The 22,988-nt window shown below is 41.2% G+C and overlaps 1 protein-coding gene across 1 annotated transcript in view; it reads left to right on the top strand.

The window, feature by feature from the left end:
• The first annotated feature begins 8,380 nt into the window (after positions 1-8,380).
• Positions 8,381-22,988, top strand: part of SGMS2 (sphingomyelin synthase 2) — a 40,062-nt gene continuing 25,454 nt past the window's right edge. Inside the window, exon 1 of the mRNA XM_071431787.1 lies at positions 8,381-8,921. The gene's annotated coding sequence lies outside the window, so the exon portion shown is untranslated. The remainder of the gene's footprint in view (positions 8,922-22,988) is intronic.

The following is a 22,988-nucleotide window of genomic DNA, read 5'->3' as shown; positions in this document are numbered from 1 at the left end:
ATTCATACTAGGTACAAGATTCCCATCAACATCAGATTGCTGAATATACTTCCATTTCCATCATACTCTCTATTGCCTTTCCTAATGTGTACAAACTTGGAGACATCTATATTTACAACTCCTTGTGATTTATTTATAAGTGCAGAACAAGAATCTAGACTCTTAACAATGAAGACATCTCAGAGGTCTGCCCATGTATAAACTTGAGCACCTAAAAGTCAAGACAGTGCTATTGTGTCTTCCATTGAGATACTTCATGGAAAACAATCAGCCTCCTCACCTGTTCTGAGGTCTGCTCCTCTTCTCAAGCTAGACACTTGAGAAGATGCTTCATCCTTTGTCTTATCAGATAGGAAGAACCCCTCTCCCTGTATTATAACTCACTCCTTCTGCATCCTACTCCAAGTCAATTTAAAAACATGAATCAAAGGAAAAGACACTTGAGAACATGTTTTTACAACAGTAATGCACATTTGGCAGGATATAACAATACCTGGATCCCTTGGCTTCATGCCTTCAGAAGCCATCTAATCATACCTATCTGATGATACATAGAAACTGGCAGAAAGACTTAATGCTTTTCAGTCTAAAAAAATCATCCATTAAACAACATTTTCTTGACCTTGGCCTTTGTGCTAATCTCATGGCCACAACTTTACTAAGTGACACTAGGGCATTTTGCTTCCAAGTAAGAATAAGCACCAAATTACTTCTGAACACATTTCAAATACAGTGGAACAAAAGTCTACATATGCCTTTTTACCAAACTCATTTATCTTTTGGGTCCTGTGGAAAAGAAGACATGTTAATGTCTAATGTGCTAATACAGAGCATGTCAAAAAAGCATGTCATATTTAAAATTCAGAATTGATATATGAGTCAGTTCTGTCTTTTCCTTCTTTACCTTTGAGGTTCATGACTCACTTACTTGAAGGATATCTGTCAGAATGTCTTTAGGCATTATTTCAGAGTCAAACTTTATTCTACCATCTAGTGCAAAATAATAACAAAATTTCTTTTGACACTATTTTGTACACCTTCTGGTATTTTTCCTCAAACTTTTTAAACCCTTATACAAATAGGCATGGGATTGTATTAAGGTCTTACATAATTGAGGAGTATCACAACTTATCCACCAGAAAAATGCACCAAAAGCAGCAATCTTCTGGTGTTAAGTGCATACTTCAATAAAATTTACTTGTTGGTTGCTGGTCTTTTTATTTAAAAGTAGAAAATGCATTTCCTGTTATGCTAGGCAGAAAGTAAGCAAAAGGAAATGTCCTCAAGTTGCACCAGAGGACGTTTAGCTTAGATATTAGGAAAAGATTTTTCATGGAAAGGGTTGTAAACCATTGAAATAGACTTCCCAGGAACGTAGTGGAGGCACCATCCCTGGAAGTGTTCCAAAAATGCGTGGATGTGGTTCTTGAGGACATGGTTTAATGGTGAACATGGTGGTGGTGCTAGGTGGATGGTTGGACTTGATGATCTTAGAGGTCTTTTCCAACTTTAATGGTTCTATTCTCCTTTGGAAGGGTAAGTAGATAAGCACCTAGGACAGAAGGATGCTTTATGCCTTTCTGTCCTTTTCCGAGCTTTTACTGATTTTGCCCCTCTTGGAGCTTCTTGCATTGCCTGCTATCAGAGCCAGGACAGCAGATTAGACAGGAGGTTACCCTAGTACATTAGAGCTCTCCATGTGGTTCATACTGAATTTACATTCAGATGATAACAGCAGTCACTTTTTTTTAAAGTAGGCCACCTGTCCCTCATGCAATTGTGTTAGCTGCTTAGGTTTAAAAATAATTTTTGCGTAAAAAAATTCCTCACACTAATAGAATCCTCAAATGTAAGATAATGATACAAAAATTATATTGCTCCTAAGCTTCAGTGGGGAGGGGTAAGTCTTAGCAGTTTTGTATTGCTCATTCATGTTCCAGTCTTACTTCCTTTTCCCTCTATTTTTTTCTTCTTTTCCAGCTGAATCAGATAAAATTTTCTGTCATAGAAAAAGCACGCACAGAGAGACAAATAGAGATCATCTATTGATCTGCTCAGCTACTGTTCAGTTTATATTAAAATTAATGGGTTTCTGTTTTGCATTACTGGGGAAAAGCCCTATAACCTTTTGGTTGAAGAGGATGTTGTCTAGTAGTCAGAGGTTTAGCCCAACTATTCTGTTTCAGAATATGGGTCTGCTGCAAAAAAAAAATCCCAATGGTGAGAAATTAAAAGAAAGTTACATAGGAAGATGGGATCAGAGGAGTTAGAGAGGATGAAGAGAAGATACAGTAGATAGGCTGAGTAGCAAAGAAAATGGGCTAATTCACCTGTCAGTTGATTTTGTGACAATTGTTACAGTGCAGCAGTCTTATCTTTTTTTTCATGCATTTAATATCATATCCAGAAATCCTTATGATGTTACAGAAAAGCTTTAATAAGTCTTTTTAGCTGCCTAGCAGCATTCTTCTGATCTTCTACTTGTTGCCAAAAGTGTTACCTTTTTTCTGAAGGAGACTGAGAATGTTTTCCATACTTCTGTTTGATGCAGCTTCATGGAATCGTAGAATAGTTTGGCTTGTAAGGGGATCTTGAAGATCCCTATGGGCAGGAACACTTTCAATTAGACCAGGTTGCTCAGAGCCCCATCCACCCTGGTCTTGAACACCTCCAGGGATGGGGCATCCACAGCTTCCCTGGGCAGCCTGTTCCAGTGCTCTACCACCCTCACAGTAAAGATGTTTTTTCCTAATATCTAAACTAAATGTACTCTATTTCAATTTAAACCCATTCACCCTTGTCCTTTCATTACATAAATAATCTTGCCTCTTCTTTTCTGTGAGTTTCTTTCAAGTACTGGAAGGCAACAATTAGGCCACCCTGAAGCCTTCTCTTTTCCAGGCTGAAGAATCCCAGTTCTCTCAACCTTTCCCCACTGCAGATGTACTCCATTTCTCTGATGACTTGGGGGCCTTCTTGACTTGCTTCAACAGGTCCTTGTCCTTCCTGTGCTGGGCACCCCAGAGCTGATGCAGCCCTGCAGGTGGGGTCTCACCAGAGCAGAGCAGAGCAGAGGGGCAGAATCCCCTCTCTGCCCTGCTGCCCACGCTGCTCTGGATGCAGCCCAGGACAGGTTTGGCTCTCTGGGCTGTGAGTGCTCATGGCTGGGTCATTTCCACCAGTACCCCAAGCCCATCTCAGCAGGGCTGCTCTGATCTGTTCCTCCCCCAGCCTGTGCTGGTACTGGGGGTTGCCCCGACCCAGGTGCAGCGCCTTGCTCTTGGCCTTGTTACACCTCATGAGATTCCCATGGACCCACTTTCTGGAGCCTGTCTAGGTTCCTCTGGTTGGTATCCTGTCCTTCAGGTGTGTCAGCAGCATCACCAACTTGGTGTCATCTGCATCTAGTTTCCTAGAATCACCTTGCACACATATAGAGGTGATAAATTAGAATTTATTTTCATTGTTCCCCCTCTCCCATTTCCTCCCTACAGCCTCTGTCAAGTATTTCTGCCAAAGCCTTGCTTTATACAAGAAAAGCATTTATTGTATGCCACTGTTGTGTATAGAAAGCTCTCTGAAACTAGATACAGAGATTTTGGATGCACATATTTTTAGATAGAAGATCAATTTTTGGCTTCAGTTTTTAAGAAAACTGGTTGAAAGACACTGAACCAAGATCTCTTTATTTCACAGCTTCTAAGGCATGTCTGATTTCATATAGTTTGAATACTTAAAGAATGACCAAAATCAAACAAGAAAACACACACTCCCCTACCCTTTCCTATATATATTAGGAAAAAAATTCTTCCCTGTGAGGGCGGTAAAGCACTGGAACAGATTGCCCAGGGAAGTTGTGGGTGCCCCATCTCTGGATAGGGCTTTGAGCAACATGGTCTCGTGGAAGGTGTCCCTGCCCACAGCAGGGGTGTTGGACCTTAACCTTCAAGATCCCCTTCCAACCCAAAACCATTCTATGATTGTATGATTCTATGATCCCATAATATATCCAAAGGAAAAAAAATAGGATGAATTTGAGGTACAGCTTTTTCTGCTTCTGAAAGTGAAATAGTGACGGAAAAGTAAAAAGCTTGTTTTAACTTACTGCTTTGTTAAAAAAATCTTTAGTCTAAATCTGTTAGGTTTTTTTTCCCTCATGAGCTTTAGCAAGAAGTATAATTCCACAAAACTTCATTTTTTTTCCCTGAAACTATCCAAGGATGTTCTCAGTAACACATAAGCCCTTGAAAAAATAGTTTTTAAAACGTAATATCTTTGCCTAGCTGTTGGTTATGAAAACAAGCTAATACAGCAATTTTTGAAGAATGTAAACTGTAAAGCACCAAGGTTAGGCAAATAGGAGACAATAATCACGGATTTGTAGGTCTCGGGAAGTCGAAAGAAAGTGGCTGGAGGAAGCATCTGCTGTCTCCAGAGATGCCTCCAAGCTGGACCCCGGACCCGGAGGCGGCGGCGGCCGCTCCCTCCCGCGCCCGGCCGGCACCTGCGGGGCGGGCGGCTCCCGCTGCCATTGGCCTGGCGCCGCTTCCCGCCTCCTTTGAAAGCTGGGGAAGGGCGGGCGGCAGCCGTGCCTCGGCACTCGGGCAGCAGGGCCGGGCTGGGGCGGCACGGGCCAGCGCGGGAGGCCGCAGGTGAGGCCGGGCAGCCGGCGGGGAGCGCTGTCCCCGGGGGTCCCTCGTGGGGATGCGCGGGCTCCTCTGAGCTGAGCGAGCCACACGGGGGTTCCCTTGCTCATGGGTGCTTCGTGCAAGGTGGTAGCGCTGGAGCGACGTTTGTGTGCTTAGTGTGGCAGCACTTGGCTTGGCAGCTTACTGCTTCATAGTAACTAGTAGTCTTCTTTGGTGGCTGTTTTGGTTTTTTTCGTGGCTTTTTTTTTTAAGTTATTTTTGGGGGGTCGACCTGTTAAGGTAGGCTTGCTATCTAAGCAGCTGAACTTGTGCTTCATCCAGCTGTGGTGATTTATAAGTATGTTTCTTAAGGCCCCAGTCTCTCCAGTAGTAGGGCAGGACTGTGTACTTTGGAACTGGTGCTTATGAAGGAATGATGGAAAAACTTGTCTTGTGATTTCTATTGTGGTTTATCTTTTCATCCGCTTGTTCAGTTGCCAAAAAATGGTGACATTAATGGTGAATTTACAAGGTAAGCTTTCTTCTTGTTCTAAAGCCCTTGAAGATGAAGAAGAGTCAGTGAATGGATCAAAAATAATAATCTGGAGACCTAGAATTCATGTCATTGCTGAAATGCATCTAATTCAAAAACTCTGGAACTTATTTTTGTTAGGGCGCGTTTAAGGATTTAGGAAGTGTATACTGATGAAGAATCTCTTTGTGGTATAATCCACTTACATTGGGCTTTTGTGTGTTTTGCTCTTTCTTAATTGAGTGGGAATAATAAATCATTCTGGAGTTACTCCATCTGTTTTAAGGTAGAAGTATCAACTAGCACCTTCAAAGATATAATAGGGCTGTCATGAGAACCAGGGTACAGAATAAAATGTTAGACCTGACTAGAAGTAGTTGGCAGGATTACCCTGATTTATATGCTACTTGAAGAAAAGGCAAGGAAGAACTGTAAGTGACTATAATTATGGCAGTGTATGGCATACTTCAGTATTAAATATTTGTTTTCATCTGCCCTTAACACACCTGCAATAAAGGCTGCAAATGTACGTGAGCACCTAAGAACATATGTACTTATACAGTTAATTAGTTATGAAACTACTTAGGCTGAGCACAGGTACATAGTTTTTGCCTATCAGTTTCTGCACAGAATTCTGCTATGGCTTGGCTACACACACAAAGAAACAGCTTTTTTTTTTTTTTTTTTTTTTTTTGTAGTAGTAGTACTGTTTATTCTGTCTATAAACTGTAAAGTCAGCTTGAACTAGAAATTTCTGTATGGTTCTTGGTTCCCCCCACTACAAACCCAGTCTTGCAGCTTCAGTTCTCCCATGGTAGGACTAAGCAGGATTCTGGTGGTAGCTACTTCTGAAAACTGCCCAAGTGTCTCTTTGGAAATAGTCAGAATTTTAATGCACAAGCTGGCTGTGTTCGTTTATAGAATTACTGTTTCCAATAATATCCCTGCTGATCTCATGAAAGGGGGAAAAAGTAAACAGTAATGAAAAAGATGCTGGGTTTGTTCCAAGTGAACGGAACAGTAATTTTTTTCCCCTCAAAGCTCTGTTTCTGTATTCTCTCCTTCTCATCTGCCTCCCTGGGAGGTAAAGGGGAATGTGACTTGTATGTGAGTCTCCCTGTGGAATCCTGTCTGTGTGTGCAAAGTTTCTTTTTCCTCAAAATGAGTTATGATTTTGTAAGTCTTGTTATCTCTCACTTAACTCCTGTCTGAAAACAATCTTCTGAAGTCAATTTAAAGTAAAGATCAAGAGATGTGCTGCTATTTCCTCTGGCAAGTTTTGTGACTTCACAAATTTGCTGCTTGCTTTTGAAGGTTTCTTGTTATGCAGGAGTTGCAAACATTTTTTACCAGATTAGTTAAAGACCCTCTCCTGGAAGCTGCTCCTCACAGATCCACCCCTGAGCTCTACATTTCAACCTCTCATCTGCATGCTTGTGGGGTTCGGTGTGAAGTGTAGTCTTGAACAGAGTAAGAAAATGTACTGCTACTTTTTACTTACTCAAATGCTTCAGAAAATATTATTTTAGAGTAATGCTGGTGTTTCAGCTCACTGATCTATCTAAACAATTTGGAAAAATGCCAGTAAAATTTCCAGTCTTTGCTTTTAACCTTTCTTCAGTGGCTCTTTTTCAATTACAGAAGACTAGGGGAGGCCTCTTTGCTTTGCCTGTAGATAGATGTGGTTTTTTTCCACTTGCATTGCTGTTTCTACTCTTGATCTGTTACTCTGTCTGTTATTATCCTCTCTGTATAACAGCCTGAAGTAAGATATGATTCTGCAAAGGCACGTGTGTGATTGTGTCTGCAATAAGGCATACGTAGATATCTCTGTAATCAGTTAAAGACAAATGCCCTGGCCATGGTACCTTTTTTTTTTTTTTTCCCCTTTAGATTTAATTTTAAAGGAAGCACTATCTACTTAGGAGAATTGGGGGGGGGGGGGGGGGCGGGTCGGGTGTGGTGGGAGGGGAGATTACAATGGTAGTAAAGGAAGCTGTGAGGTTCCAGCAAACCTCTTTGGTTCAGCACTACAGGTGTATATGTGTATTCACCTAGCAACAGGAACAGCACTAGCCTTGCTGAATTGTTTATCTGGTATAAGAGACTGTTTGCATTAAGCCTCCAGGAGATAAAACTTGGAAATCCTGGCACTCTGTCTGTAGCAGTGCCCTGGCTGTCACTGTTGGACCAGGGCAGTTTCCCTGTCCCACAGAAATCTGAGAGTGCGGAAAATTTTTCCACTCTGTGCTGGAATAAAGCAGATTCTCTCTTCCCTTCCCCCAAGCTTTTGTGGAAAAAAACAAAGTGTGAGCAACCCAAGCAGAATAGCCAATAGCTGGGTGAAGGGGGCTTTCCAGGGGTGTGACGAACAGAGGGTCAGGTGCCTTCCTCGAACCCAGGCTTGTGTGCCGGGTGTGTGCTCTGCTCTGTCATGTGCCCGCTCGGCGCGCAGCCGGGTGACTGGGGCAGGACAGGTGTGTATCGGCCGGAGCGAGTTTCGGTGAGGATGAGTTGACACCTTCTTCCCTTCTTCCCCGCCCTTCCTCCCCCGCCAATCACGTGTTTCTTACGCTGGAAAACTCCCAACAAAATCTGGCTGCTACGTAGTGATGGGGGAACTCTTTTGAAAACAAGGAGGGGGGAATACCTCTCCACCCACCGCAACAATAACAACAAAAAAGCCAAACAAAACCCCAAGGAAAGCCGAGACCAGAGGCGGGGGTGAAACCCTTGACAAGCAGGGGGTTTCAGTGATATCAGTGATAGTCCTCTGTCACGTGAGCAGGACTGGGGAAATCAAATCCCCCGGCAAAACCGGGAAGCCGGTCGCTGCGGAGGGCGGCGGCGCTCGGCTCTGGCCTGGCTGCGGGGCGGCCCCGGCACCTGCCCCCGCGCTGGCTGCGGGGGCGGGCGGTGCCGTTCCCGTAGCCGGTGTGTCAGGGTGGGCAGGGCAGGTGTCGGCGCCCCCTTTTGCGGGCTGACGCGGCCGTTGCCCGGCGGCATCGGCTCCCGGGGGAGCCGTGCGGGGCGGAGGAGCGGAGCGGGGCTTCGGGCCGGGATGTGCCCGCCCGGGGCTGCCGCGGCCCCGGCGGAGGCGCGCGCCGGGGCGGTGCGGGCGCGCGGCCCCGCCGGGAGGGGGCGGCGCGCGCGCGCAGAGGCGCGCGTCGGGGGGGCCGCGGGCGGGCGGGGCCGGCACCTTGCGCGGCGGGCGGGGGCTCCGGGAGGGCCGGGCGGGCCGGCCCCGGACAGCGGCGGCGGCGGCAGCGCCGGGTGAGTCACTGCTTGGAAATGGAGTGGGCGGGCGTGCGCGTAGCAGAATGAATGATGTCAGGGAGCACCGCGGCGAGCATGAGGCTCGCGGCAAACGCGGCGGCGGCCGCAGCCCCGAACGAGCGCTGCCCCCGGCGCCCCCCGGCCCGGAGCCGCCCTCCAGCGGGAGAGCCCTTCCAGCTGCGGCACTGCTGAGGCAGGAAACCTCCGCGAGAAGTGTCGCCTCCGCCGCCGTCCTTAAAGCCGGTCCCTTTCGCCAGGAGGGAGAAGAGGCTGAGGCTGGGAGAGGAGCAAATTGCAGGGGAAGGTAGAGATTGTGGCAAACTTTCTAGCTGCTTCTGCGTGCTGCTGCCTCACTGGTGGGAGTGTCTGCCCGTAAGGAACTGCAGAGCCCAAACCCAGGAGCCCTGAGGCTCCAAAAACGACTTCAGCCGCCTTTGGAGGAGGAACTGCCAGCAGTGCAAGATTTTGCATATACGGCTGAGTAGGTAAGTTGGGAGCGGCGTAAGTGGATTGGAAGCGTGGCGTACCACAGGTGCCCACTTGGAGACCCTCTTTCACCGGAGACCTACAGCTGTCAGCTGGATAGAGACTGGGAAGAGCAGTCCCACGCTTGTGGTCTCTTCCGTTTCTAGCGGCCCCTCTAGCTAGGGAGGGCACCTGCTGTTTTGATTTCTCTTGCCAACGTGGAACTTACCTAGTTTGAGAGTAAAAATCTATCGTTTTGGTGCGGGCAATGTGTACATACCTCTTAGAGCAGTACCACATACCTAGCTGCTCAGGAGGGGACTTCAAAACGTGGGATTTCAGCTCAGGAAGATAAAGTATTATTATAAGGCGGTTGTAAAGGTCTTTTGTTGTAGGTGGTTTTTTTCCCTTATTGTGTGTCTGCTCTGTTCAAGCCACTCTTAAACTTCCCGAACTGCTGCTAAACTAAACTTATGCAACTTGCCACTAAGTCAATTCTTTTAATGTTGTGCGGTTTCTGGTGTAAATTTAGCTTGAAATCCTTGTGAAAAGTAGTTAATGCATAGTCTTCTGGCAAAGTAATAAAACTAGGATACAATGTAGAATATCTCTTGTTCAGTTTAGTCCATTTCTAAACATTTTATTTTGTTTCATTTGAACACGTAGGAAATCAAACATCTGTCCTCAAACCACTTGACAGCTTTTAATTTATGCACAGTTAATTATACAAGTGAATGGTTCCGTAGAAGTATTAGCATAAACTGAGCAGGTGCATGGTTCTTCATCTGAGACACCAGGCCTTACAGGAGTTTTGGCAGGCTTCACTTTAAGCCACATTTATTAAATGCTTTGTCCAAAATCAATTTGCTTTTTAAAATTATATTTAATGTAGTTACTTAGATGTATTATTATTTGACAAGGCAGGTTTTTTTGAGGCTCTATAGCCTAAATACTTTCTCACTGTGAAATTAATAACTTTTATTCCTTATTTTGCCCTCATTTAAATAATCTAGGGCTTAATTTACTAGAAAGATCAATGTGCTTGCTTCCACATTTCTTTCCTTTTAGATTGCTAGTTCAAAATCAGACAGAGATTATCACATTCTACTGAAAAACATATGCTTGTCTCTGTCCTTCACAAAAATATTCCAGTGTACCCTGGGTAGTATGTCAGTCTTAGAGAGCATTGGACAAATCAAGTGGTGATCAGGAGAAACTTAAGGTGAAAATCTAAGGGGACAACAATAGTAAGGTGATAAAGGCCCCTAATGAAGTAGATTTCTGTGCTGTCCTTGAAGTGAACTTACACAATAGAGAAATGACAACTTGAAGAGAGCAAAGACAGATTATTTCTTTAAGTCACCAGTTGGTAATCTCAATATAGAATGCTTTGACTCCTATATTTTAAATATTGAGCCATGGATGGCATGTTGATAAGCATCTCCTTTTCTGCATTGTAAAAGTGTGCTGTAGTTGTAATACTGTAAGACAGAAATTAATTCAGAACTGAATGTTTCAAGTAGACATCAGAAGTGTTATATCAGGGATACTGTATAGTGAAAAACTTAAGATTTCCTTATCAATGCAAAAAACTCAGCCCACACACGTACCTCCCTGTCTCTGGAAGAGCTGAATAAGAGACTTAATCTTAGGTATTTTTAATTCTAAAGCCTGGAGTTATTTATTTACAGTGTATGAGTATAGCATGTTAAAGGTATGAAGACAAAAGTAGTGTATTGATTTTTAAAGATTAACAAAATAAGTACTGAAACAAATGATGGATTTAAAAAATAAGTAGCCTTTTTAAAGGAGCAGAAAATGTAGATGAAGGTTTTTGAAGAAATGGCTCATTACTCTTAAATCTCCTGGAACAGAAATGGTCTTTGAAGATAGAGGTATTTATAATAAAATGGCATGCCTTTTCTGTTTGGATTTTTTTTCCTAATTTTGGTGGGCTGTTGGCCTATGCTAGTTTTTGATGCTGTTTGTGGGGAGTGGACAATACAGATGCTGTGACATATTATTTAGTATGGCTGTGGTATTGCACTAGTCTGCACAGATGCTGCGAAGATTAATGTAACACTAGGTCCACTGTCTTCAGAGATCTCTCCCTGCTGGGAGAATTGTTTGTACCATGGACACCACTGTCCCCAAAGATGCTGTGCACACTAAGAATGTCAGGCATCCAGGCACCACTGTCCCAGCTGATGCTGAAGACCTTAAGAGCTGCTAATGGGAAAGTTTTATGTAACACAGATAGCTCTGTGTTATGTTTCTAACAGAAAGTCTATTCTGGACATTTCTTAACTCTCCTGAAACCCAGCTGTTCTAGTGAGGCTCCAGGACGTTAATAACCACAAGCATCTCCTGTGTGAGGATGCTTGCTTAAGTTAACACTAACAGCTACCACTGTTTCTCTTCTCCAGAACAGATCTTGTGGGGATATGGGTGATAAAGAGAATTAAGTACTTCTTACCAATATAACTGGTTTTGGAAGTCTGTGGCTGTTGATAGGAATTTTAATAAGACCAAGTGACTCAGCTTAAGGGAAACATGGTACTTACCCTCTAGCTAACATACATGCAGTATCTCTAAAATAAGGGGACTACTGTGCTTTGAGGTCATGCTTGTGGTTGCTGAGTAGAACTTTCTGCTTACTGTCTGTCAGGTGGGTCCTGCTTGCAGTCTGATGGCATTTAAAAATGTTGGAGTTGAGTCTGTTGTACAGAAGAAACAGTTTGTCAGTGTCTGAGGCTGTTGAGGTGATCATTGCAAATAATGAATCTTTTCTTTCTTAATTCTTAATGAAATTTCATTAAGGTTCTTAATGAAACAGTGTTTGGGTTTAGATCATCAGAGAAAATAATGAGCATCATTAATCAGGAGAACTTCACTGCATTCATTCTGACAAGAGAATTTTATAGCAAAAAAGCATGTATTACTTATTTTTTTCAGAAAAAAATAGTTTCTCCAATATGTAACTCCAGAATGGCAGAATGTCCTGTTTATTTGAAGGTACCTGAACAAAAAAATCAGATGTCACTTACCCTTGCTGTCACTTACCCTCCCCAGTTGATAGAGGTTAACTTTCAACTGCCATGTATAAATTTTAAGAACATTTCACTTATTATTGATAAGATTTGTATACAAAAATGAAGTTGCTGATATTAGTAGATCTGTGAGGGTTCAGAAGTCAGATCTTGGCAGTCACACATTGCAATGTCTTCCTGTTCCTAGCTTTTCTCCTGGCTTTTAGAGTTCATCTCTTTCTTCTCTGTTCTGTAGGCCTTTGTTTCTTTTTCTTCATAGTGATTTCCTCAGGCTGAATCTTACTGCATGGCACAGGATCCTGATTCAGTAAGCTTTGCAGTAAACTCTGCAGTGTTGCTGTGTCTGTGGTTACTGATGCAAATTAGGATTAGGGTTGTACACCTGTTCTTCCTTGAGGAAATGCTGAGCCTCTTGGACACAGCACTGAATGTTTTCAAAAGTTGCATCAGCTTAATTTGGTTTATTTAAGCTGAACTGGTGCAGAGCATTTAGGAATATGTTTGCTTAAGAATAGCTAAATTTAAAATAAATTCCCTCTGAATTATTCTTGATTTAGAAGTAATCTGAAATCTTAAATGGAATTAAGAGATTTGGATTCAGTTTTTCAGATAAGATGTAAGCATATCATGGCTGAAACTGGGAAGAAAGTTTAAAGTACAAATAATGATTAACTGTATCTTCAGTTACAGTAAGGTTACTTTGATGGTGAGATTGCTCACTTCCGTTGATTTCTTTTGTGATATCAGTAAACCGCAGGAAGCTACTTATGTTTAAGGTATTTTTTTTGAACCCCCCATCTGAGAATTGCAAACTGCCTGCAGCAGTTTATGATCACTGGTTTTCAAGGGTTCCCAGGCAATTGATCATGTTCTTTGTGAAATGTTTCAGACAGGTTTACATGTTAGTTGTCATAAACCAGTTTGGCCCCTGTAAAGTTCTGTAACCTCCCTGCCTTTGGGAAGGGCCTTTTTGCCTAGACTGCCTGTTGCTGTCTTAGGCCTATGTCAGTCTTGTTGCTGCTGTAAGCTTAAATATTCAGAGTGAAGTTTTAAGTACTAATATGGACTAAATACATATAAATAAAAAAGCCCAATATTAGTACATTTGTCTAAATTAGTATGTTATTTCTGTCTTTATGCAAGTTCTGATAGCAAAGTGTCACTAAGAGCTATTGCAACTAATTAGAGTTTGTGTTTGTAGTGTCTAACTTAGAGAAGGAGGGGTTTTTTGTTTTGCTTGATCATACATCCATGATCATAGTTTATGCCTCTAATAATAGAACTTAAATTTGATTGGGTTTTTTTGGTTGGTTGGTTTTGATTGTGTGGTTTTGGTTTTTTTAAAAATCTAAGTTAACTATAAAATAAATGGGAGGTTTTAATCCTATCAGAGTGCAGAAGTCTGTCCAGCCTCTAAGAACAGGCCTCTTGGATCTCATAAGACCTAGCTTAAAGCCCTAAGCACAAGGTGATGTTTTTAATTTCTTGAAGTATTATTAGAAGTATTTTGGCATATGCTACCTCCTGAGGAAATCTTTAATGGAACTCCTGTGTCAGTAAAAGTCCTTTATTAAGAAATCACCTGGTCTCACTACTTGTTTTTTAATTTGGAAATATGTTTGCATTTTCTAATCTTTCTCTTTTTAGAGTGTGTATTCTGCTTAGCCTCCTAAGATATTAAACTGTTGTGTGATGAGTGCTGAATGACTTCTCACAGTTAGTTTCAGCCATGTGAAAGGTACATAACAGTGACAAAATGTTTACCTATGCACACACCCAAGTTCCTGCTTATGTTCACTCTAGTGCTGACCAGTTGGTTAATGGAGCAGAGCTAAATAAGGAGACAGGGTCTCCAGACTTTATCTAGTTTCAGCTGTGTTATGCTTATGTCCTATCCAGGAAACTGAATTCAACTCTATATGCTTCATTTAATATTCCAGACTACTGCTAAATCAGAAATAATGAGGCAGTCTCCTTATTTAGGTGACATAATTTGCTGAAGAGAAGCAGCAGTAGAGAAGGTCATGCCTCATAGTCATTAATTCTGTCTTTCATCTGGAGGGCATGATATAATCCTGTGGCTTGTTGATAGTTATAGTATGCTTCTAGAGTAATTACAGTTTATTTGATTATTTTTTAAATTTCTTTTTTTTACTTCCCCACATCAGCCTTGCAAATGGGAAACTGCACTTGCTGTCTGTAGATGCTTTATGCCAAATACTACTGCCCATGTCTTGGTTTGAGACTGAACACAGGCTGTATTGGAGCAAAGTGTTCCCATCACTGCAGTTGCTTAAAAAGGACATCTTGAAAGCTGTAATGCTGTCTTACTGTCTTAACAGTGCTAAAACAACACTTAATGTAGAATTCTGTTTCTGACAGTTATTCTGGTTCAAATTTATATACTGCAGTTTCAGTAAAAAAATCAAAAGCATTTAAGCTGAAATTCTGAAAGCCCTGTTTTGATTTGGTGGGATTTTTTTTTCTGTAATACTGAGAGATATTAATTCTTATGACTTTCATTTGGTTTAGTTCATTGGTGCTGTTTTTTTCTGGTAACTTAACTTTTTGTGCTACAACATATCCAGTTTCCATACACTCCTGAAAAAGTTAACTCGTATTACTTTAGTTCCTGTTTTTTAGCAACCTGACAGAAGTCCTACCAAAGCTTGTGGTTTTTCTTGTTTTCATAATACTGTACTAACCTGTGAGGATGCCAGGTATGAGTTCCTTACAATGCCAGTCTGAGAACCATGAGCTTGTCTTCATTTGATTTTACTCAGAATTTATTTGTTAGAGTGTCACTTGACAAGAGTTCATTCTTGTCTTCTGGCATACCATCTTGGTCTTTTAGAGGCCAAAACTTGGCTCTAATTTATAAGTAAAAATTAATACACTTGCTTAAGCTGTGTTACTGAAATGCAGATGCTATTTTTCACAGAACTGTTTGCAAGTTACTTTGAAAGCATGTGTATGCTTTGCATGCAGCTATAGGGAATGATCTTGAGATTTTTGGGAAAAAAATCAAGTCTACTTGATATGGAAAATGTGCCAAAAAGCTAAAGCTGGTCCTCCAAAGTGAATCTCTATTTATTTCCATTCTGTGAGAAAGCACGTTGGCTGAAGTTGTTTGAATCCTATTATTGACTATTAAAAGTGCTCATGCACTAACATAGGAAAACAGCACTCCAGTGTTTTTGTTTTCCGATAATTTTTTTAACTTTCATGGTGGACTTAAGTCTTGTGAGGAAGGGCTGTGGCATCCTGTTTGGCACTGAAGCAAGAATTATTAAAGGCATTGTTCCTTCCAAGGTGCCACAGTGAACTTAGAAGTTAAATTGGGAGTTAATATTAAGGCAACTTATTGAAGAGTTTAGTGTTATGAGTTTGAACTTCTGTCCACTGCAGTGATTGTATCCTGAGTTTTCAGATTATTCAAAGTTCATCTTTTTAGTGATAACTATGACTTGGAAACTGAATACTACACATGCTGCACAGCTGAATGGCTAGTGCTTTCCAATAAGAATGATTTTCTTGTTGGCCTTTGTTTTGTGTTCTGCAGTAACCATAGTCATTAGCTTCTTCCATGCAGGTCTTAAGAAATGGCTCAGCTATTTCCATATGTGCAAACAGGCATAAGTGTTAAGATAAGTAACATTTCTTCATTCTTCTGTTTGGAACAAATTATGTAATGTAGGGTGGAATAATGTGTCTTTCTCTGGTAAAGTCAGTAACTTGTACTGACTTTTAAAGGTTAAGGTGGATGAAATAAATATCAGCTGACCATCAACATCGCAAGACACAATACCTCAAATAGCAAAGCTTAAATTGTTAGGCTAAGTAAGTATACTTCTTGCTCTTAAAGTATTTTTCTTTGATATGAAGTGCTTGGGGTTTTTTAAAGTGTAATTTTACAGATTGCAGGCAGTTTATGCTTTGTGTGCATTACTCCTAGTCACTAGACAATCTGAAGTAGGTAAGGTGCATGGCTTAGTTTTACTATGCAGAATGTTCCCATAAAAAGTTTCTTGTTTGGTTTTTTTTTCCTTTAATTTGTAGTAAGAGGAAGTATATATTAAAGTCTTAAACATCATAGAGGTTGACTAAACTCTTTACCTCTTCTATATTTGAAGAGCTCAGAACTGAATGACAGAATTTAAAATGGGATACTATTCCCCTTCCAAGGCCTGGAGGGCAGAGGAGAGTGGTAGGAAAGCAGAAGCTCTCTGTTCTTTTATTCTGCAGCAAGGGCAAACACTAGAACCATGTTCTCCTACCTTACTGTAACTCTTTTGAGTGTGCACACATATGTGCTTTCTTCCTATTCTCCCTCTGCATCCTGTGGTAGTAGAATCGGGAACAAAGCTTTTAGCACTGCAAGCCTTTCTAGAACACGTGACAGAGGCAACGCAGTTTAGTCAAAATGTGACTGTGATATGTGTAACATGCAGATAAAGTTCATTCTTATCAAAGTCTCTATTGCAGTTACAAGGACAGCTACAGGAGGAATATTGTACTTTGGCTTCCATAATTTGCTTGAAGAACCATTATCTTGATTCATCTTCCATAACACTATTATGAAGATGCTTCTGATTTTAATGGTTTGTATTGCTCAGAAGGTTTTAGTCTGATGTACTGTTTAGATGGATAGCTTATAATTTGGTCATGCACTGTTGAGAATGTAGCATAAAAAATGTCCTGGTGTTTATGGTGATATTCTATAGTGTTTCCAATTAGAATCAGAGAAAAAGGCTTTCTCCTTTCATCAAAAGGCTTATAAACTGCAGGATGATGTTTTTAGTGTTGTGTATTTGTCATAGTGTATGGATGGAGAAAAAGACAATCTTAGTGGACAGAAAATGTATTGCTATTTAGGATGATGTTTTTGTCTTGTCACTATTATGACTGTTTTATAACACTGTTTGCACACCTCTCATCTCCTCTTTTCGTGAGTCCTGTCAGTCTAGGAGAGTTCAAAGGTCCGAGAGGAGCTTTGTGTCTGTTTACCTCTCAGCCAGGCAGCACCCACCCAGTGCAGTGATTGCCCATGAGATACGTTTGCAGATAACCAAGCTGTAAGTCAGATTTTCATGCTGGTACATGTCAAAGAACATGCAGCTTTTTACCTAACAGTTACAGCTCTAGGAGTCTGTGAAGTGTGTGAGCCCCTTGTCTTGTGATTTTCTGTCTCCTGTAAATGTTAAGAAAGTGGTTTGTGTAGTTAGACTGAATAGTACCTGTTCCAGTTGGTGTCTGTTGGAAGCTTTTGTTTGCTTGTTCTGTGTTTGTTTTTTTCAATTGCCTGCTGTGAAGTCTGCACATTAGCTCAAATGTTGAGGGTTAGTGGCAATTCAGCTTCTTCCTGGAAAGTGTCTCAGTATGTGTCTGTGAATATTCAGTGTTCTGGTGTCTGAATATGCTTAAGGAATTTTACTGCAAGTTTTTATCCTGGACACTTCAGGTGATTGCCCTGACTGCCTCCTTGTAGAATAAGAGATCAGTTTGTGCTCTTGCCCCCAGAAGCAGAACTGAACAAGTGTCAGTTCTGTCTAAATCTGTTTTATAAATATTACTGTCAGACATGAGGAAGCTTTGGGAAGCCATGAACTTTCTCTGAACAATCCTTTTTAGATTAGGGTAGTTACTCATGCTGTTGGATTTAAACTTCAACACTTAATTTGTTTGAGTGTATTCTGTAAAGCTCTCCCAGGAATATAGGAAAATGTAGGCTATGGCAGATGCCTTAATTCTAGAGATGTGGCACTTCTTTTCTGCATCAGACCCATACATCTGAGTATTCAATACTTAGGGCAGCTCAAAATGTGCATTATGTGAAAAGGCAATCAGATTTGTTCAGAGGTTGGACTTATTTTTTAGGCTGATTTGTTTACAGTCTTTGCTGGACTGTAACACTGCTGTGTTTAAAACCTGTTTCTTTTGTGTTCTTTGTCTTGCATGAGATATGGAGCTCATCTGGAAGGTTTCAGGGAGGAATAATATACCTACTGTAGGGCATAGATTCTCTTCTGAAGATCTTAAACTGAAATTCTGACTCAATTTTTGTCTTATGCTAGAACAGTATTTTGCATTCCTTGTGTTAAAAGACTCTTTTAAAACAGGGTTCTTTAAACTTTTTTCATGTTAAAGTACTAGGAAGGAGAGAAAATGGATCTACTCTGGGATTTCAGGTAGATTTCTTCTGTTCTTTATCAGCAAAACTTACCAATGCATGGGTAACCTGTGATCCACTGGTGTTGTTTATACAGGTGTACAATATGGATAACTGCACTTCATGTGGTTCAATAAAATTAACATTGACCTGTCATATAAGTTAAACATGCATGGCCTAGACTGTTTGCATGAGCTTAACTAATTAATTCTGCTGCTCTGGCAGTGGAACAGCTTTACATTGGCTGGAATATGCTAGTACCCCAGCCTGGCTTCTGCTTCCAAATAAATAAAATGTCTTCCTGGGTGGCAGCTTTTATGGCCAGTCCTGAACCATCCCCATCTTTGTATGTTGTCTTGATAAAGCAGTGTTAAGAAATTCCATGAGCTGGGATTGGTATGGAATTTTTCAGGCCATCTTGGTCTACCCCAGCTGTCATTAACATCTTAGCATGCATCTTGAGAGTTACGGTTGTAACCTAATATAATGTGGAATTTTGATTTCTTCCTAGTTGGGTTGCATGAGTCTAGAAGGCTGCTGCCTCTCCTCTGCAGACTGTAATTGCTCCTGTGGGGGTGTTTCTTGTTATACAATGTCTGTCATGCAGGGTGTGGCATTCACCTGTTTAATATTGCCATGTGCGAGTTTTGTGTGTCAATTGTGCACCTTTGAAATGGTCAAGTTACCCACCTTTTATAGTGGTGCTCAAGTGCAGCTGATGTGGGGATCTTCTAGGTTAAATCTGTGTGAGACTTCCCTTTGTTCCCTTTGCTGTATGTCTAGAATTGATGTGAATTTAGGATATTCTTGGTGCCACTGATAGCTGGATGTGCCCTCCTCCTCCTGGCAAGATGATACTCACCCAGAGGAGAGTAGCAAAGAGACAGCAAAGACACCTGCAGTGGCTCTAGCTGCAAAATGCAGGAGCAGTTCCTGCAACAGCTGATTTTAGCAGAGGTTGTGTTGTGCAAGCCCTTGTCCTGGCCAGCATCTAGCCAGGTAAGTACCTTAAAAATGGCCTGGCTTGCTGTAGTGCTGTGTTAATGAAAGCTCTTGAAATCCAAGCCACTATTGGGTCTCGAATTCAAGCTATGCTCTAGACAACAATTTTCTCAGATTATGCCCATTTGTCCTAAATTTAGAAGGCTACTTGTAAAGCCAGAATGTGATCTGTTCTTGCTTATAGATGCAGATCTTTTGACATATTTGGTATTTTTGAGGAAAACTTATGCAGGAACACAGCAGAAATAGCAGTATGTAATAAGATAGTGTCCTCCTTCATGGAAAAAGACAGTTGGTAGACCAGAATAATTATTTTTACTGTGCCCTAATTTTGCCAAGTTCTTCATTCTCTTCTTTTAAAACTGCTTGGCACTATTTCCAGTTGAACACTTAGTTCTGTCCTTAGACTTTTGTAACTGATCACGTGGTATTAGTTGATTCACCACTTATTTATTGTACACCATGGCTACTTAGCACACATTCACATCACTGGTCTCAGGGAGTCTAGAGATGAGACTGACTTTGTCCCAAACAGTTTTTTCAGCTGCAGTTCTGACTGAGGAACAGTTTACAGAATCTCTTTGGCCCTCCATGTTTCAGATAGTCTACATAGCACATCTTTGGCCTCCCTCCCTCTTCCCAAATCAATGTGTATCTAGATGCCTGCTGGACATTGGGATGAGAATGCCATAAAATGCTTTTTGGATAATTTCTATAGAATACTTTCTATTTTAAAGTAAGCTTTAGGGCCTCCCATGAAAATGTGACCAAGAATAAGGATGTATGTTTGGAAATCACTTTTTCCAAATATCCTTCCTGAAACATCTTTTTTGATCACTCATTCTTTACTTCTTCTGCCCTAAGATTTTTTGTGGACAATAAGACAAAGGTCAGAAGGGATCCTGGTTTCCAGCCTGTGGGTTTTTTTTTTCCTGTGTAAATAGTCTCTTGACTCAGAATTTTAAGTTAAGTCATGTTACTTAAATGAAGAAATGGAAGATAAATAATGTTCAGTGCAGCACATTGTGCTGCTGGTATGAATGCCATTTAGCAGGCAGTTTGATTGGCCAGCTTGTATTTCCACTTCACATTCAGCCTAGATTGATTTGAGTGATCATTTTCTTGCCTATGCTTCCAAAGATAACAGGTTCAGTGGTGACCAGAAGCCTTCCCTGAGTAAAACACAAGGTTTAAGGTGTGGAAGTTGCTACTTGAGGTACATGATGATACAGTGTAATATACATCATCCTGTGTAGATTGAGAGTCACTTCAGTACTTTCACACCAGGTTTTACCAACTGGTAGGATAAGATCAATGTAATTTCAGTCATTAATTTAATTTGTTCCTTTTTAGTTATGCTGTGTGTGCATGATGTGCAAGATGTAGGTGTTACAAAGCAGTTGTGTGATGTTACAATGAAAGACTCTAATGATAGCTTTTTAGGAGCAATGATGACTTTTCAGCTGAAGATGCTATTCAGCTGTTTTCTTGCAGAAATAATTTTAATCTTATATTTTTAGTAAGTGGGAATTTGAACATCACCAACTTATTTCAGTCCTTTCTAAGCTGGTTCTTTAAATCCTTTTTAAAAGCTCTTAAAAAGGCAAAAAGAATTCTCAAACTATTAGGCAAGAAGGGGAAGACAAATAAATAAAAGTACTGATGTGAATGATGAAAGCCTTTATGCTGAGTCTCATGAGTTGCTTGACATGAAGGAATTTCGTTATTGGCCTGGTGTTTAATGCTGGGTTGTTCTTACCGAAGGCTGCAGTTCAGCAGGGAATAATGAAGAGAGGTTGGAATTATTTTGGAGATGTTTAGTTAGGTTCTTAAATAGTAGCTCTGTGAGGGGCAGTAAAAACACATTAATAGGATTCTTGGCCTCTTTTTATGACCTGTAGGGTGTGGCTGAAATGGAGATAGCTAAATATATGGGAAAGGTATTACAGAAAGATTTTAGATTATAATTGTTATTATTTTTCATTGCTGCCCCACTGTTAACATCCTCTCAGAACATTTATTCAACAATTATATCCTGTGTTGTGGGGAGATAGGATAATCACTTCTTCTGCCTGGCAATCTAAGGAAACAAGTGTTCTGTTCATCAGTCTGTGGCAGAAACAAAAATGAAGAAGGAAGTGTTGAAGTGCATAGTACTTAAGTGTTTAGTATTTAAAGCTAAACACTGTCTTTTCTTAATTAAATAATATAAAAAGGAAATATTTTTTCCTGCCAGCATAATGTGGAAAGTATTTTCTTCTATTAATAGAAAGCTTTGAGCTAATGGAATACTTGTTGAAGTTTAAAGAAAAGAGGGGACTGCATTGGAAGCTTAGGTTAGGATGTCTTTTTTTAACTCTGTAGTGCTTCAAGTTGGTGCATAGAACTTCAGTGAGAAACCCAGTTACATATGGAAAGCTTAATATAATTTTGATTATTGCAAGCTGGAAGCTTGAAGAGTATATTATGAAAGGGTTCTTTGCTGCTTTTCTAATCCCCTAAGTAAACATGTCTGGATTGATTTTGGTAATTGCTGAAATTGCTCAGTATTCTTGACTTGGTGTTAGAATTAAATTTACCAGGTTTTATTTCTGAAAGTGTATCGACAGAAGCTGGGGGTGGGGGGGGGCAGGGAACTGTAGTGTATGAGCTAGATGTAGATTTGGATGTCTGAGCCTGTAAACAAACAGCTTGAATGAGTGATCTGTATATTCCCAGCTCTAGTTGACAGGGGTTGCTGATTGTGATGCACAAGCCTTAGGCTGCTTGGTGGTAGGTGTGGCAAGAAGGTAGAGAGGAAGACCAAAATAGGAACTACATCATGTTTCTTGGTGAGTTTTAGTCACTCTGTTTACTGTGAGCATCATCCCTCTTAACTAATACTCATAAAGTTTTCCAGGCAACTACATCAACAGAGTTGAGCAAGCTGAAAACTGTTCTTAGGGAGAAGAGAGGGGAAGCGAGTCATTGATTCTTTTCTGACCGGTTTTAACAGTGTGCAGTGTGCTAGTCCTCTGTTGTTGGCAGAGAGGCTAAAACCCTGGTCAGAATGCCACCCGACAAGGGTGTGTGTGGGTGTGTAGATATGGGTGTTTCTGCAAGGGGATGTTTCTGCTGCTTGAGTCTCTGAACACAGCAAGTGTTGCTGCTATGTACAGAGTCACAATTTGTAATGTGCCACATGAACTGAGGGATATGTGAAACCAGCTTGTAGTATGATACTAATTAGTTTTAAATATGCCCTGTCTTAAGAACTCATGTGGGGTGAGGATTACAGTCCTATACTTTTCTAGGACTATTGTCTGTTTCAGGCTTTTAAAAAGCAAGTTATGAGGGAGGAGCCTCTATGTACACCTCAGTGCTAAAAAGCCTTTTCTCTGGATTGTGCAACTTTTATGTGTTACTGCTGATATTGTAAAATGCTGTGCAGATTTAAGCTATAACTGTACTCTCACTTTAAACTTCTAAGGAGGAGGGTTCTTGTTGCTGCAGAAAGTACACTAGAGTGTTCTCAGAAATGTGACCTCTTACTTGCATGTGGGAAAGGCTGTGGATGTTGTCTGTTTGGACTTCAGCAGGGCCTTTGCACTGTCTCCCACAGCACACTCCTGGAAAAGCTGCAGCCCCTGGCTTGGACAGGAGCACTCTGTGCTGGTTCAGAACTGGCAGGATGGCCAGGCCCAGAGAGTGGTGGTGAACAGTGCTGCATCCAGCTGGTGGCCAGTCACCAGGGGTGTCCCTCAGGGGTCTGTGCTGGGGCCAGCTCTGTTCAATATTTTTATTGATGGCATGGATGTGGGGATTGAGTCTTTCATTAGTAAATTTGGTGCTGACACTAAGCTGGGAGTGTGTGTGGGTCTGTTGGA

This window comes from Agelaius tricolor, unplaced genomic scaffold, assembly GCF_023055355.1.
Source record: "Agelaius tricolor isolate 1412-34295 unplaced genomic scaffold, bAgeTri1.0.p SCAF_8, whole genome shotgun sequence".
In the NCBI taxonomy this organism is placed as follows: domain Eukaryota; kingdom Metazoa; phylum Chordata; class Aves; order Passeriformes; family Icteridae; genus Agelaius; species Agelaius tricolor.
This window is presented reverse-complemented; position numbering and strand designations above follow the sequence as displayed.